Source organism: Silurus meridionalis, chromosome 7 (genome assembly GCF_014805685.1).
Source record: "Silurus meridionalis isolate SWU-2019-XX chromosome 7, ASM1480568v1, whole genome shotgun sequence".
NCBI classification, from domain to species: domain Eukaryota; kingdom Metazoa; phylum Chordata; class Actinopteri; order Siluriformes; family Siluridae; genus Silurus; species Silurus meridionalis.
Genome location: NC_060890.1, coordinates 1,635,258 through 1,651,679, shown reverse-complemented (window position 1 = coordinate 1,651,679; position 16,422 = coordinate 1,635,258).

The window sequence follows — 16,422 nt, the reverse complement described above, 5'->3', positions numbered from 1 at the left end:
ATTAATTTAATTTCCAGATCCACATTCCCACCCTGGGGAGGGTCGGAGTCCAGCTTTCTTCAGCGACACGTATTAGTTCGAACTGCAGCATTTTAACATGCACTGGCGTAAGAACGCTCACGATTGGTTCCTGTCTCTCTGATTGATGCTCAGGCTCCACCCACATGCAGAAAATCAGTCCAAAAAGTCAAGAAGGTCTCATATCGGGTCGACCCGGAACCTCCAGAGGGCAGAGACGAGGATGAGGCGAGGATGAGCGCTCTGTGATGTTCCAGATGTCTTCTAGAGACTTGGAATGTGGGAAAGGCTATAAAAAGTCCTGTTCCCACACAACACGCAACACGCGAAACACATGTCGGAGCGGCGCTTGGCTCAGCGCGGGACGGAAAACGAGAAGCGTGATATAATTCTGATCGTTCGAAAACGTAACTCGTGATTTATCATGGCCTCGGTGGGAAAGTGGGTCGAAGAAGAGAGAGAGAGAGAGAGAGAGAGAGAGAGAGAGATGGATAAACAAATATGGTCATCAGTCCCGGGGAGGAGACGATGATCTGACTGATATCCTGAGAGGAATGAACTCAAGTGACCCCTCTTTCTTTCTCTCTCTCTCTCTCTCTCTCTCTCTCTCTCTCTTTTTTCTTTCTCTCTCCCTTTCTCTGGCTCGGAGAAACATAGAGCAGTTGTCCAACATGCTAGTCAGCCATCCGGCTTTCTGGACTTGAGCCTGGTATTGTGAGTGGAAAAACACACACACACACACACACACACATACACATACACACAGAGTCAGGAGTTGGAGGAAGGACGTCATAAAGTGGTGATGGAGGAGATGATGACGAAGGAGTGGGAATACGGGTGGATCCGACTCCAGTGTGTGTGTATACATGGCCTTGGGTGTGGGGGTGTGGAAATAAAATGGACGACTTGGACGTCCCTTCCTCCCTACACACACACACACACACACACACACACACAAGTCTTTAAAGAGGACATTGGTGCTCATTTAAAAGCCGAGTGAAAACAGTCAGTGGTCCAAAAACACTTAAGCCTCATGGAGTGTGCTGGAAAGCGCAATGCCTCTGTAACAGGCCTGAAAAGACCCATAGCTGTACACACACACACACACACACACACACACACACACAATAGGGAGCACGAGCAAACACTCCGCCAGCAAAAACAGCTCGTGTATGTTCAGGATCTTTTCACAAAGTGCTTTCCAGCTTTTACTAAACAGATTAAAGCGCTTTTTCTCTCTCGCTTACTCTCTTGTTCTCTCTCTCAACGACCCCCCCAACCACACACACACACACACACACACACATATATGCATATACATTGACACATACAGAAACTGTCACACATACACACGCATAGACACACTGACACTCAAACAGATACTCTCACACACACACACACATTTTTGTAATAATTGCATAAGCATTATCTAAACATTGGGCTTGAGCTTTTAAAAAGGAGGTGTGGCTTATTATTCTAATGAGCACATTTGATTGACAGCCAGTATCGGACTCCGCCTCAATCAACGAAACACAAGCAGTGAACATCAGAACTTTTCCATAACCTGCAGCAGCGCAGAATCTGCAGTCGTTAGCAGTAGTTAGCATTTTCACTCCAATTTGCTAGATTAGCTTTTCTAAGAGAAGCTAGCACTCGCAGATTACTGACACATCACAAGCGCCAGGCATCATTACGCTCTAAAGGTGTTATAAACAGTCGTAAGGACACCTTATCTGACCTGACATTTCTGAGCGAGAGGAAGGAAGGAAGCTGCCATGAATATACACGTCTCTAATTTTATACTCTTCCTCAGCTCGAATATGTCTTCTCTCTCTTTTGGTTGTGAGTAACTCAATGTGTGTGTGTGTGTGTGTGTGTCTGAGAGAATAATGGCACATTAATGGCGTTTCTGCAGGGTGCACTGACGGGATGAAGTCACTAATCAATTTCAACAAATCTAATTAAGTATTAATTAGGCCTCTGGCAGCAGGGGGCCTCAGAGAGGGCAGAGAAAAAAAAGATAGGGTGGGGGATGGGCTGTGGATGGAGGGTGGGGGGAGTCACCGTATGGCAAATAAGAAATGGAGAACGAAAAGATGAAACTGACTTGAAGGCATAAACGTAATAAACTGTAGATGTAGCTGGAAGGTGGAACGTTAGATTACATCACTTTACCCTTTTACCAACCCTATTTCCCTTCTGTCCACACCCTACCCCAGACATCAGCCCTATTACCCTTCTGTCCACACCCTACCCCACACATCAGCCCTATTACCCTTCTGTCCACACCCTACCCCACACATCAGCCCCATTACCCTTCTGTCCACACCCTACCCCACATATCAGCCCTATTACCCTTCTGTCCACACCCTACCCCACATACCCTTCTGTCCACACCCTACCCCACATATCAGCCCTATTACCCTTCTGTCCACACCCTACCCCACCCATCAGCCCCATTACCCTTCTGTCTACACCCTACCCCACATATCAGCCCCATTACCCTTCTGGACACACCTTACCCCACTTATCAGCCCCATTACCCTTTTGTCTAGACCTTACCCCACATATCAGCCCCATTACCCTTTTGTCTACACCTTACCCCACATATCAGCCCTATTACCCTTCTGTCTACACCTATACCCACATACCAACTCCCTTACCATTCTGTTAACACCATAACCCACATATCAAGACCATTTCCTAAATATCAACCCTCTTGCCACTTCTGTCAACACTTGACCCACATATCAAACCCATCTATCGAGCCCATTACCCTTCAATCAACCCCTTTTTCCCTTGTATCAACCCTATTTCCATTCTCTCAAACCCTTTACCCTTCTACCTATCCCAATACTAGTCTATCTACCCCCTTACCCTTATCTCAACAACATTAACCTTTTATCAAACATCTTATCCTCCTCTTTACAATTCTATCAACCCAAATACCCTTTGTATCAACCCCCTTACCCTCATATAAATGCCATTAGTCTTCTATCAACCCCTTTACCCTTGTATCAACCTCTCCTACCCGTCACTCAACTCCTTTACCCTTCACCCAACCACTGTACCATCATATCAAACCCCTTATTCCCAGGTGACCCCTGTTACCCTGAGTTTTATTACTCGTTAGCTACCTTAACATTGTTGTCGGTAATGTTGGGTGATGCAAAAATGCTACCTATTTTATGGCAAGTTTTATTGGCTGAAGTGAATTAACACACACCCACACACCAAATAACACAGTTGCCTGTTATTTATCATAAATTGAACTGAAGATCTGCTCCTCTCAGCGGGATTGGTTCAAACGCTGTTGCTAAGTTTAGCATGGGTTCTGAAGTGCTAATTCTTTATACGAAAATAAAAAGCGGGACAATCTCATGAAAAAGAGGAGGGAAAAAACACAAACATAGAGAGAGAAACCGCAAAGAGACTGAAACTGCACACACACACACACACACACACACACACACACACACACACACACACACACGTCCTTCTCCTCCTCCTTCTTCGAGTGGCAGTAAAACAGGCTTCATAAAATGCAATTAAAACCCTGGGCACTAATTTTAAGGAAATGATCGCTTGTTAAAAATAAATAAGTAAATAAATAAATACAATTTAAATGTATTAAAATTACAGTTTATTATTCAGGGTTTGAAATGTTTAAAAAAAAAAATCCAAAAACACTATAATAAAATACAAATTCTAATAGAAAAAAAGACAAAATATTGTATCAATTTGAATAAAAAAAATTAATAAAAAAAAAAAAGTAAAAAAACAAACAAAACAAAAACGATACACATATGTAGTCTGCTAAACTGGGTTGCCAGGTTTGTGTTTTTACATACATATCAAACTCTAATGTCCTTGACATTTATGGTATTTGGCAGATGTCCTTATCCAGAGCGACTTACATTTGTCTTATTCATACAAATGAACAGCAGAATGATTAAGGGCCTCGCTCAGGGGCCAAGAAGTGGTAGTTTCGTGTTGCTGGGATTTGAACTCATAACCTTCAGATCGAAAGACTACTAAGCTACCACTCCAACATTACTCAACCCTAGTATCCTTCATATCAACCACCTTTCAATTTTATCAACCTTTTACTTTTCTTTATTTTTTTTTTTAAACAAGACAAAGTGTTAGTTTAAGCAGTAGTGGGCAATCAGGGTCAGCAAATCCTTCTCTGCTGGTCTAAACACTATCAGAAGCACTAATTTATTGATTCATTCATTCTGTAGAGTTTCTCTCGGCTGCACTGCTTCCAGTACGTGTATGATAGATTTTTTTTGTCCAATCAGATTTTAGCCTCTATTTGCTGCCATGTCAATCTAATCTACCCAGAGCCTTCACAATCAGTACTGCTGGCCGATGTACCTTAGATTATATTAGCAATGGATCTGTTTCTTTAACCAATCAGATTTCAAATTTGCCTCACAGGGCAGCTAGCAGGCCCAGAATAGCGTCAGCATTTTTCCGTCCTCTGATTGGTTGGCTAGAGGGAAACTGTTACAGCCAAGTTCGACTGGCAAAACACGTGTGTAGTGCTGCACACGTTAAAACATCCGAGTTAGACTTTTTTATGCTCACAATGGCTAACAGAGGAAAAGTAATTGATTTGGTTTTGGACATACTTAAAATCCATTTTCAAGAAAAGCCAGACATCGTGAGGAGGTCGGCCAACCCTGAAGCTAGCTAGCGTGTCTCAGCCTGGGAAAGGGTTTGTTCTCCACTTCCAGACCAGTGAATACGAGCGGTACCACTGGATTACAGCCTCTGGGGGGCGCTGCACATTATGAGTCTGCATCTCTGGTGAGTAGGTTGTGTTTTATTTACATTTTAATGTTTTTGTCATGTTATTAGACAAATATTGATTCTGAACTGCTCCAGATGATGTAGGTGCACAGTTGTGGTTGTAGTGTAGAGGTTTGGAGTCTTAACTGGGTTTGTTGCTTTAGTTAAATGGTATTCACCCTCCATATGTAAAATACCTCTCTCTCTGTGATGCCACGTGTTGTTATATTGCGTTTTTGGGTCGTTTTGATGGTTTCTATAACTGCGACCTGATAGTGGTGGTATTAAGAGGTGGATTAAGTCGGGTATGTCTACACTGAAGGCTCAGGTACCAAATGCACATGGTACCAGTATGTCACAGAAGCAACTTCTAAAATTACTAAACATGCCTAAATATATCCAAAACTACAGGCACACCTGACTTTTCCATCTATTTGTGGTTCCTCCCAAAATTGTTACTACAAATTTGGAGGCACACAATTAACAACTAGGAGACCCAAACCTGCTCCATCATGACAATGTCCCTGTGCACAAAGCCATAGGGATATGATTTTCATGGGTTGGAGTCGAAGATGTCCTGCTATAGAGCTCCAACCCTATCGATGAATAAATTAGAATGCTGACTGCACGCCAGGCCTCTTCACCTTCTCACCTACATCATCACCTCTAAAATCTAGTGGAACATCTTCCCGGAAGAGTGGAGCTTATTATAACAGCAAATGGGGACTAAATGTGGAATTGGATGTTGAAAATAATCAAAAGTTCATGGGTCCATCATGATCACATGCTGATGATGGCCATGCAAATGATTGTAAATAGCTCAAGTGTTTCCAAGGCTGATTTTCAGAGACTCAACTGGATCAACTTTTGGATCAACTTTTTTGAAGATTCCAGAAATTATATGGAGGGCCAATGGGCAATCCATGGATAACCCAGGATGATGGAGAGGATTTTTGTGGACATAATGATGACCAATGATTTGGTATGGTGATGATCAGACCTGCATTGTCTCCTCTATCATGTATTTGGAGTTGTGATGGTTGAGGTTGTGTGTCAAGGTGGAGTTCCTTTCATTAGGACCTGGTTTATTGGCGTCAATCAGAGCTGAAATGGCAGAACAATTTCCTGAGTGTCTTGAAAAAGGAATAGAAACTGAATGGTTCAAGGGAGGAGCTGGTTGACTCCTTAGCTGGTTGGTGCTTGGCGACCGAACGTACGAGCGTTGTGTTGTTTTCTGAAACGGAAAAAGGGCGGCATGAATGCTGAAGCCACATCACACCATCAGTTTCGTGTTCGATCTCAAAGGTGTTACAAAAACACTGGCGTGTGTGTGTGTGTGGTTTCAATCCGAGGTTCCTTATCTGTGCAATCTGTGTTTCACTGTGAAAACAGATGAACCTCCTGAACTTCCTCCTCAGGCATCAACACTCGTGAGTTCCCTAACTATCGAGCTGCATTGGAGCTATTTCAGTCAAATTCACAAGGAACTTCAGGTCGAGGAAATTAACTCATCTCTCGCTTCAATAGAAATAAACTCAAGGTCCATTTGCGCAGGATGTAGGGTCTAGTCGGGGGTGAGAGAAACGATCCAAAAGAAATGTGGCGTTTCAATGTAGGTTTGAATTCAAACAAAAATTTGAAAGTATTTTTTTAAAAAAGCGATGAAATAAAACAAGCCTTTTTTTATTCACCGGACCTTGAAACTGTGAGTCGATTTGTTCCAAAGAAAAAAGTAAAATTCTGTTTGGGTTTTTTTTAATCAGCAAGTCGACAAACATCCAAGGACCTTGTTACTCATGCTATAGTATGAGGTGGTATCAAAAGGTTTAGAGGCTAGTTTTGTAACACGCCAACAGGTGGCAGCACGAGGCTGCACGCACAGTCACAGGGAGCACCGACCTTCATAAGCTGTGCAACTGGTGCTGTTCTGACCATATGCGCACTCTATCACTCTCCTCATGTGTGAGTTTCTCACTGGAAACAACAAGATGTCACTTCCGCACCCAAACCTACTCAACCAGATTTGGCTACTGTGGACTTCGGTCTCATCCCGAAAATGAAGATCCGGCCGTTTTGACACGATTGCGGACAATAAGTGCCACGCTTTAGTGATATGACAAAATTGTAGCTTATTATTAGCAGCTTATGCTCCGCCCTCCACTCACAAACCGGTGCTTGTCCATGTGCCCACTGACCCATAAATATATATTGTAAAGTTCAAGTCTTGATGGGGTCTGATGATGGGGTCACCAGGATGCCTCTCCGTTGTAAATCGAGAACTACCTGTATTTATAGAGACGTTTTTTGGTTCCCGTCTCAGATGGACAGTACGGGAGGTGGGTACAGGGGGAAGGGGCATGGAAGATTGGCCTGGTACGACACTAATCCTTCCACTAAACCCATGTATCAGCTCCTCCCTGCGCTGCCAGATGGCTTGTACTCGTGGCTAATCCGAGAATCATCCGAATACGGATTCGAGTTCTTTTAAAGCACTGCGAGTAAACCCCCTCCCAGAAAGTCAATCGCTGGCGTTGTTTTGAACTCGAGATACGTCAGGAGGAGCGGAAGGGGTGGGAGCAGGAGAGGTCGCTTCACTCTGGTGCATCGTGGCCCGTCAGCGTCCTCGTAAAACTCGCAGCGCTGCCAAGACACGACGGGACTGTTTACAACCCAGAGTCTGAAAAAGGACGAGCCTCCGGAATTTCTCCCCGCAGGGATGGACGGAGGGAAGGAGGGACGAAAGGATGAGCGTTAGAAAAAAAAAGATGGGAGGAGGACACGTGGAGACATGGGGAAATAGACAGAGAGAGAAAACGAGAACGAGAGAATGAGAATATGGGACACATGGAGATTTACTTCTGCGACTGTGAGACTGTGTACAGGAAATAATGGCATGATAATATGATGGTATTAATAAAAAAAAATATATATATATATATATATATATATATATATATATATATATATATATATATATATATATATATATATAATTAATTAGCCCATAATTGAATAATTAATGGTAAAAAAGTATTAGAATTGAATAAATATAAATAAATTAAATATGAAGCATAAGAAAACAAACCTGGATTCCTGAATGTCTATTTTCAGCATACAGCAAACATGTAATAAAATATATTTTTTAAAAATCGACAACCATCTGATTAACAGTTAAAGGTTTCCTGTCCTACGTTTGATTAAAAGACGGTTGTTGTAGCAAACAAAACTTCACTTCCTTTTCCAAACCCGTAGCGTGTTTTTTGGTTCAGAAATAAAAAATGTCAAAACACTATAAAACAAAAAGAAAAAAAACAAAACAATTAAAAACAAAATCATTTCCTAAAAAAAAAAAACTAAATCAACATTTAAATCAAAACAAAAGAAATATGATTTTAAAATTTTAATCTTTTTGTACGTCCTAATTGTATTGCAATTCGACCCTAAAAAAAAGTTATTTTAGTAACAATTTGTTACATTTTATTAAAAATATTCAATTCAATTTTTGAATTTAATTCTTTTCTTTATTTAACATTTGAATCAAAACAAAACGAAAGAAACACGACTTCAAATATTTTTGTATATCCAAATTTTTTTTGCAGTTGCTCCTATAAAAATTCTTTTTTTAAGCTTTTAAAACATTTTATTACAATTTTTTTATTCATTTTTTTCCTTTCATTGAATTGAATTTACATTTGAATTGAATTAAAACAAATACATTTTTTTTCACATTTTTTTCCCCCTGAAAACTATTTGGATTTTTTTTTAAATATTTGATTCTATTTTATTACAATGAATAAATTCGCTGCAGTTGCTGCGTGGGCGTCGGTGGTAAGGAGGTGTGGATTGAGCAGAGATGCGGTCTCTCCATCGGAGAGCAGAATCGGGAGTTAATGGCTCGCGTTCTAATCTCCATCATCACCGGATCACCGGGAAGTGAATTAGATCAGACGAGAGTAATGTCCCATTATTTTATCACTGCTCCGGCTAGCGTTCGCTGCCAGCTGCACGCTGGTGATGAGGGGTGGAGATTTTAGTGTCCTTTTTTTTCCCCAGAAGAACTAATATTGTTTATTTACAGCAACGAATTTAGCGATCGGACGAGGAAAAACGTGAGAAACACCTTCTGTGGGATCTCAGCAATTTTATTTTAAATCGTTACGACTCAAACCGTGAGACATTGATTTGAAAACTTGGGTATGATGTGTGCAGACTGTCTGAGGGCACCTGTACAGTCGTAGTCTACAAACAAACAAATAGAGCAGTGGAGATGAACCAGTTGGCAGATGCTCGCTTGTATGTCCAGAGCGACTTAGAACTTATTTAAAGTCATTCTGTCTACACCCTTCATCCAACCATCCATCCATCCATCCATCCTTTTTTAGTATACTGTCTTTACCCTCACACACTTTCAGTTTAAAATCAACGAATATAAACTTCCGATGTTCTTCTGCCTGACTGATAACTACTGGCTCCTGGATGCCAACACATACACACACACAAGGCGGTGAACTCGAGGGTACACGTCCTTCTGCTTTCAGATTGCTGAGTGTGACTAAGGAACCAGGATAGATATCGAAAGACCTAGATAGAGATAAAGAAAACGCAAAGGCAGATGTACAGAAGGAACGAGAGAGGAAAAGAGTGAGCGGAGGGAGACGGGGATCGATGGAAACCAGGAGAAAGAGAAAGGAAATGACCGACCCGAACAAAAAGAAAGGCAGACAGAGTGAGTGAGTGAAGGGGATGCTGATAGATGGAGAAAGGCCAAAAGAAAGAAAGGCAGAATGAGAGAACAGACTCATAGAAAGACAGACAGATGCACAGAGAGAAAGAGAGGGAGATAGATCTAGGGGAGACAGAGGCAGACATAGAAAGAGGCTGATAGATAATAGATCATAGAGAGACCAAAGGACAGACAGATCAAGAAAAATAACAGAACAAAACAGAGACAGAAATTGACAGAAAGGGACACCATCAGGGAGCCCGAGAGAGAGAAAGAGCGACAGAGCGAAAGAGAGAGGAAAAGTGATAAACTCAGGGAAGAGAGAATGAAACCCAAACCAGCGGCTTTTATGGTTCAGGAACAATGTCCTACATTCTTTCCTCTGACCACAAGCCTGACTAAACTCTGCCCACTCCACCTCCTTCTCCTGTCTCTCACACACTTCCCTCCCAGGGTAACTCATATTACACTTGAAAGTGTGTGTGTGTGTGTGTGTGTGTGTGAGAGAGAGAGATGCCAAGGGAAGCCTGGATTCCAATCAGGTGGCGCGGCTGGCCGGGTGGGGGAGGGAGTACACTATGTGTGTGTGGGTAAGATTTATTCGTGTCTGTCAGAAAACTTTGACCCCAAAGTTGTAAATCTGTCAGAGGAGTCTAGCCGACGCAACAGGAAATAGGGGCCACAGACATTGTAAACGAGAAAGAGAGTCTAGAAAATACCCTACTCCCCCATCATATATATATATATATATATATATATATATATATATATATATATATATATATATATATATATATATGATGGGGGGACGTTAACAATGTGATGTATGCATGTAGTGTGCATCAGTAAAATCCGAGTTGTTTCTATATAATTATTAGTAGAAAGTGATCAATATTTAATATGTAGGTTGAATATTCAAATAGAATATAAAAGATTGACATGGCAGAGGTAGAGCTGTAACTTCCTGAACACAAGAACAGGAAAAGAACGTCTGGGTTTAATTTCATCTTGTTTTTTTCTTTTTGCTCTATAAAGGCGTGTTTTTGCATGGAAGGGGGTTTTTGCACGCGTGTTGGAAGTCGGAAGGCGCTTCAGTAAATCGATGGCAGAAAAGTATGCGTGCCCTCACACAGAACACAGGTTCTTCTCTGCCGTTTCCTGTCTGTTCTAAATATGTTCTCGTCCACTTCCCTTCGTGACTTAACATGTGCATGTTCAACGTCAAGACCAGGGTAAAAAAAAAAAAACGGAATACCGCCGTGCTGCAAGATAAACGAAAGGAAAGATGGGGTCTTGGTGTAAAGAGCATTTAGCTCTCAGCAGGTGGTCTGTGAAGGACAGTAATGGATGTGCTCTACCCCAAGGCTTCCACACATTCGTTACAAGGTGCAAGTGTTCTCTCGTCGTGAAATTCCATTTCAAGTCCAAAGGGTTGGAGCCACGCCTCAACCAGCTGCTCCTGGAACGTCGGGAGAGTTTGAATTGTGGCCAGTCGTGAACAAAGTTGGTTCTGCTCTTTTTCTGCAGCCAACCAAAACAACAACATTAGCCAACTAATGGCCTTTTTTTGAAAGTATCAAGGATAATTCCCCTCCGGACCACCAGAGGGTCTCCTTCTCACAGCCATCAACTGCTAATCTCGTTCAGGCCTTACCTGCTAGGTGTAGCTTTCGTGTTAAATTTTCTCTCCCCATTGCGTAACAGTCTCCTAGATCATAGGTCTTCAACTGGGGGTCTGCAAATAATGTTGAATCACAAATCATTTTTTGTTTATAAAAAAAAAAATATTACATTAAAGTTCTGTTAAACATGAAACAAACATGAAACTGAAAAATCTATTAAAAAACGCTTGTAAAATTGGAGGGGGCGTGGCTGCGACAGACTCACCCTCACTTAGAAAGCATCGATCTAATCCTGTTGCAATGACAACAACTCCAGGATGAGCTTCAATCCCCGATAACGTTGAATCGAAAGAAGAACGGTTTGGTTTTTCTGAAAAAAATTGTTCATCAACAAGAGGTCCTTGCGACTGATAGATGGTGTAGGACATCTCTAGAATGTCTTTAAAATGATAAAGATATCTAAAACCTTCTCAAACCTGGTCACACAATCCCAATGCATTCCCAGGCAACTTGATAATATTGGGAATTCTTCTTTAATGGGACTCCACTCTGTTGCTATGCAGTCAAGACAGGATTCACGTACTGGCTTGTTTCTAGGAACTAGGACGAAACCGGAGAACTTGGAAGACTCCCAGACAGACACTCCGAGAAGATTTGAAATTTAGCTCGGTAACTTGAACTGAAAAAGATTCCCAGACATTTTCAGGGGTAAAATTGAGCATCCAGAACATTGCAATCATCTCTTGCTCGCAGTCATAAAGCAAAGCGAGGTGGAGTAGAGGTAAGTGATATCAAACCTGAAGATATGAGCTGTAAGAAGATATCTAGAATTGTTAATGCTCTACTTAGAAGAAGTAAATCTCTTAGGCCACCATCAATGGCTGCCGGTTTGTCAGAAAGCAAGCGCTCGCATAAGCCAACTGGCTGTTTGGCCATTTTTGACGGGTCTACTTCTGTGGTTTGAAGACTACCCCCCAAAAAAATTATGTTCATCTTCTATATGATCTACTCATCATTTCCTTGGTGCCCTGGAGTTATTTAAATCTTCCAAGGATGCTCATCCAGACACAGCAAGAGCACTGAGTTTGTGTGGTGGGGAAGCACAAGTAGCTCTACAATAGAGGAAGTGGTAAAGCACCACACATCTCTAAACACAGTAACTCCAATACCGTCATACAACCAGAAACCAAAAGCAGCTGCTACTGAAAAAAAGAAATCTGCAGAACCTGACCTTTGGCTCCAAAGCAAGAAATGAGAAGGACAAGCAAATTATGTTTCTAGACAGCTTGCTCTGTAGATGAATGTAAGTTGAGAAGGAGAAAATGTACTACAAGAAGTTTGGGGGAGAAGTAGACGCTTCAGCGCAGTGCAGTTCGCTCGCTCTTTCTTTTGACGACAGAAGCCTGGCCCAGTATCATTCCTCGCTTTCCACCAAAACACCCTCATTAACTGGAGAAACTACAAGAGCCAACAGGAAATAAGCATTTGTTACAAAGTACCACAAACCCATGCAGAAATCTTCAAACTGTCTCACTGCTTCCAAACCCTTCGCCAAACAATTCTTCTCTTTGCTTGATCGGTTTAGACGACAGACTGTGGATCTAACCAATTTCTTGGCTGTGTACCCAAGTCTGATCCGATCCAGACATTTCCTACCAGGTTTTGGCCAACGTCCTGATCACCTGCTAATCAGAGATCCATATCCTTTGCTAATTTGTCCCACTAGCAGGTGTATAAAAGCGTCCCTCAGGATGGTTGCAAGAACAACACCTTGGCCTTCTTTCTTCCCCTCCCTTCCGCTTGTGTCACATCAGATTTGGCAGCACTCTGGGGAAAAAGGGCAACAGATGACGAAGAGCTCCTGCCTGACAGGCAGGTCTCGCTGTAAAGGTTATCCAGGGAGGAGGGGGGCTCTGGGCTCGGCTGTCAAGCTGTGCTCTCCTGCCTTCCCCTGGAGAACCAGCCGTCACAGCACCGCTCATCACGGAGTCACCTGTTCTTGCGCCTGAAACGTCTTCAACACAATGATTCTTCCATGAAGAGGGGATTTAGGAGGATTCGCCTCCGGAGGTTGGGGTATTTTAAAAGACAATTCATTGATGATTGGGTTTTTGGAGGATAATGATTCCTGTGGTGGCCATCTGAGCATAAGACCATTATATGAGGAGCATGCAAAATAATGTCTTTGTATACTATAGTTTTTCTCAGATGCTTTGAAGCGTTTCTCAGATCAGAAATGAAATTCTCAAAACTACTAGTTAACATAAAGAAACATCAAAACCTTGCGCCACCATACTGACATTTCAACGATCTTGTTTGTGATTAATGACAAAAGGACTTACTCTTGAGAGATGACCAAAGGATTTTGAGAAAATTACAGGGTTTTGCAAGTAAAGTAAGTAATGTTACAGCATCACTAGAGCACAGAGGGTTAAGGGCCTTGCTCAAGGGCCCCAAGAGTGGCAGCTTGGTGATAACGGGGCTTAAACCCCACAACCTTCCGATCAGTAACCCAAAACCTTGGATAGGAACATTAACTCTGTGCCAGGCCTCCTTGCTGGACCTTCATGCCCAAACTTTTGTGCCCTTGTAGTCAATCGTCCACATGTTTTTAGCCACTCACTTAGCTCCTTCAGCAGGAGCAATTTGAGGGACAATTCTCCTGAGATTGGGGTACTTTTGAAAAGTTTCTCCACAGGGAAAGGCATATTTTTACAATTTTACAATTTTACAAGATCTTTTTTTATTCCAGAGGACATTTCTCCTGAGCTCAGGGCATTTCATATGAAATTTTTTACACTCTGGGTACATTATATGATTTGGTAGATGTAGTTTAAAAAAAAAAAACTACATCTACATCTTGTGGCTAGTAATTTAGTAGACCATCGCCAGTTGTCGGGGTACCTTTAGGGGCCAATCTCCCATTTTTTTAGGTATTTCAGAAGACTATTCTATGGAGGGTGGGATATTTTCAGTGATGTCCTTCTGAGACTGGCACATTGCCTGGAGGTTCTCCTTTGATCGAGACGATACATCCGATGGATTTGCCGAGTTGGGGATTTCAAGTGAAGCATTTTCCATGGTTGGGATATCGATCCACAAAGACGCTTGTGTAACAATGATACAATCAGTGGTGGACAGTAATGAAGTAAATGTAATTTGTTACTGTACTTAAATAGCTTTTTTTGTGTTTCTGTACTTTACTGGAGTTTTTCCATTTGGGAAGACTTTTACTGTAACTTCACTATATTTCAAAGTCAAATCTCTTCCTTTTTACTCTTTGAAATCAGTTGTTTCTTTTTATTTACCAGGATAAAAACTTAACCGGTCAAACGCTCAGCGAGTCACCAATCAGGTGCAAGCGCTCGCTCTGGGTTTGTTTTGATTAGCGCTTTGTGTATCTACTGATCACAAACATACAGTTCAACAGCAAGCAGAACATTTCGAGAGGAATCAGTGATGAAGACTCTTCAGATTTGAACTCGCCGGTAAGACGTTCTTCAATTACCCTCTTGATGGGAATCTTTTCTACTCCCGCATTGTTCTTTCTCTTGGCACGGAATGAAGACTTACTGTACGCCATCTGGTCAGGAGCTCTCTATCTGTAGCGCAACAAGCCCAAACCCCACAACCTGTCTATCCTGGAGCAAAGTCATTCTGGACCTCATGCTCTTGGATAAAGAACAGCCACCCATATGTTTGGTTGTTGGCATACAAGTAAATACAGAGTTTGTTTATTACTAATCTGGCGCATGATATTGCTGTTTTGCTTGTCAGATCAGATTAGAAGATGCGGAACAGCGCAATCGACAGGGGTCTTCACTCAAACAAACAACCACATGCGCTGTGGTGGAGACGCGTCTGAAAAATCCGTTCTTTTTCCGGATTTTCTTCACATCGCCTCGCTGCAGGCAGGATGCGAGAAAGCGAGAATCTAGAAAAAGCTTGCGAAGACCCAGGGGAGAGAATAAACCCAGGAAAACCACTGCGGAGAGAAAAAAAAAAGAAAGTGCGAGTGCGCGAGAGAGAGAGAGAGAGAGTGTGAAAGCACTCCTATCTTCCGTGAAGGGAATCGCTCGATGATAGGATGACCTAAATTCTCCTCCACCAGACACTGCAACAAGCCCACATGGATATAAGAGACCGTGAAAAGAGGAAAAGCGCAAAAGCGTAAAAGAGAGGAGAGGGAAAAAAAATACCTTGATCTGATAATCTTGGGTAGAAGAACAGTTACATAAAAGCCATCTCTAATTCCTTCCCATGCAGATCAAAAGGAGAACAAGGCCTTCCTGTGCATGTGCACTGCTACCACCCTGAGGGAGACAAGTGTGTGTATGAGTATTAGTGTGGAAGTCCCAGTCCCACTTTCTTTCTTTTTCCCCTCCTTTTTCCATCCATCTTAAGCAGCAAATTAGCCCACATTAAATATAGCCATCCGGGCAACCTAAATTCGCCGTTTGCAATAAGGCACTAGGAGAAACAGGAGCACTTTTGTACCATCATGGGGCTGAATACTGTTCTAATCAGGTGGTGTTGATTCATTTTCTAGAACCGGAGCTCTGAAAATAATGCAAGCTGCAAATCATTGACACTTTTTGAAATGGTCTAAGCCTTTGTTCCAGATCACATGCTCACCCTTTGAACCAAAACAGACTCACTCCAACATTAAGCGCTTGATGTAACTGTGGGTCATGTCCATTCCCTGGATGTGAGCCTATTTAAAACAACCATGGAGTCAAATCTGAATAAACCCTGCCCCCTTGTGTATATAGTAGCACACTGCATAGAAACCTCATTACTGATTTGGTCTTAGGCAGGTGGTGGAGCAGTGGTTAAGACCTTCATCCTGGTTAAATAACTCGATCCTTTATATGGCTCAATATTCATGAATTATTCTCTTCATTTACTCAAGGCACTTAAGTCCTTGGTTATCTTGCTACTAACAACAAATACAAATTGTAAATTACACCATTTAGTTGTTTGCAAGTAGGCGCAGCAACAAGTAGCTGACCGAGTTGCTCAGAAAACATCCTGCACGGTCAGAAACGCAAGAGATCAGTTCCACAGGACCGTGGGATTCAGCAGATCCATCGCACTCATAGCTGTAGTAAATCAGTGAGTGAATTAATGAGTCCACAGATTAAGAGTCCCCTCTAGTGGAATTCCATGGCAAATGCAGGCAGAATCCCTACTGACACAAACGATTTGAATCCGTTAACAGAGGGACAGCGCATGTAGGACGTTTTGGAGACAAGGTGAGGG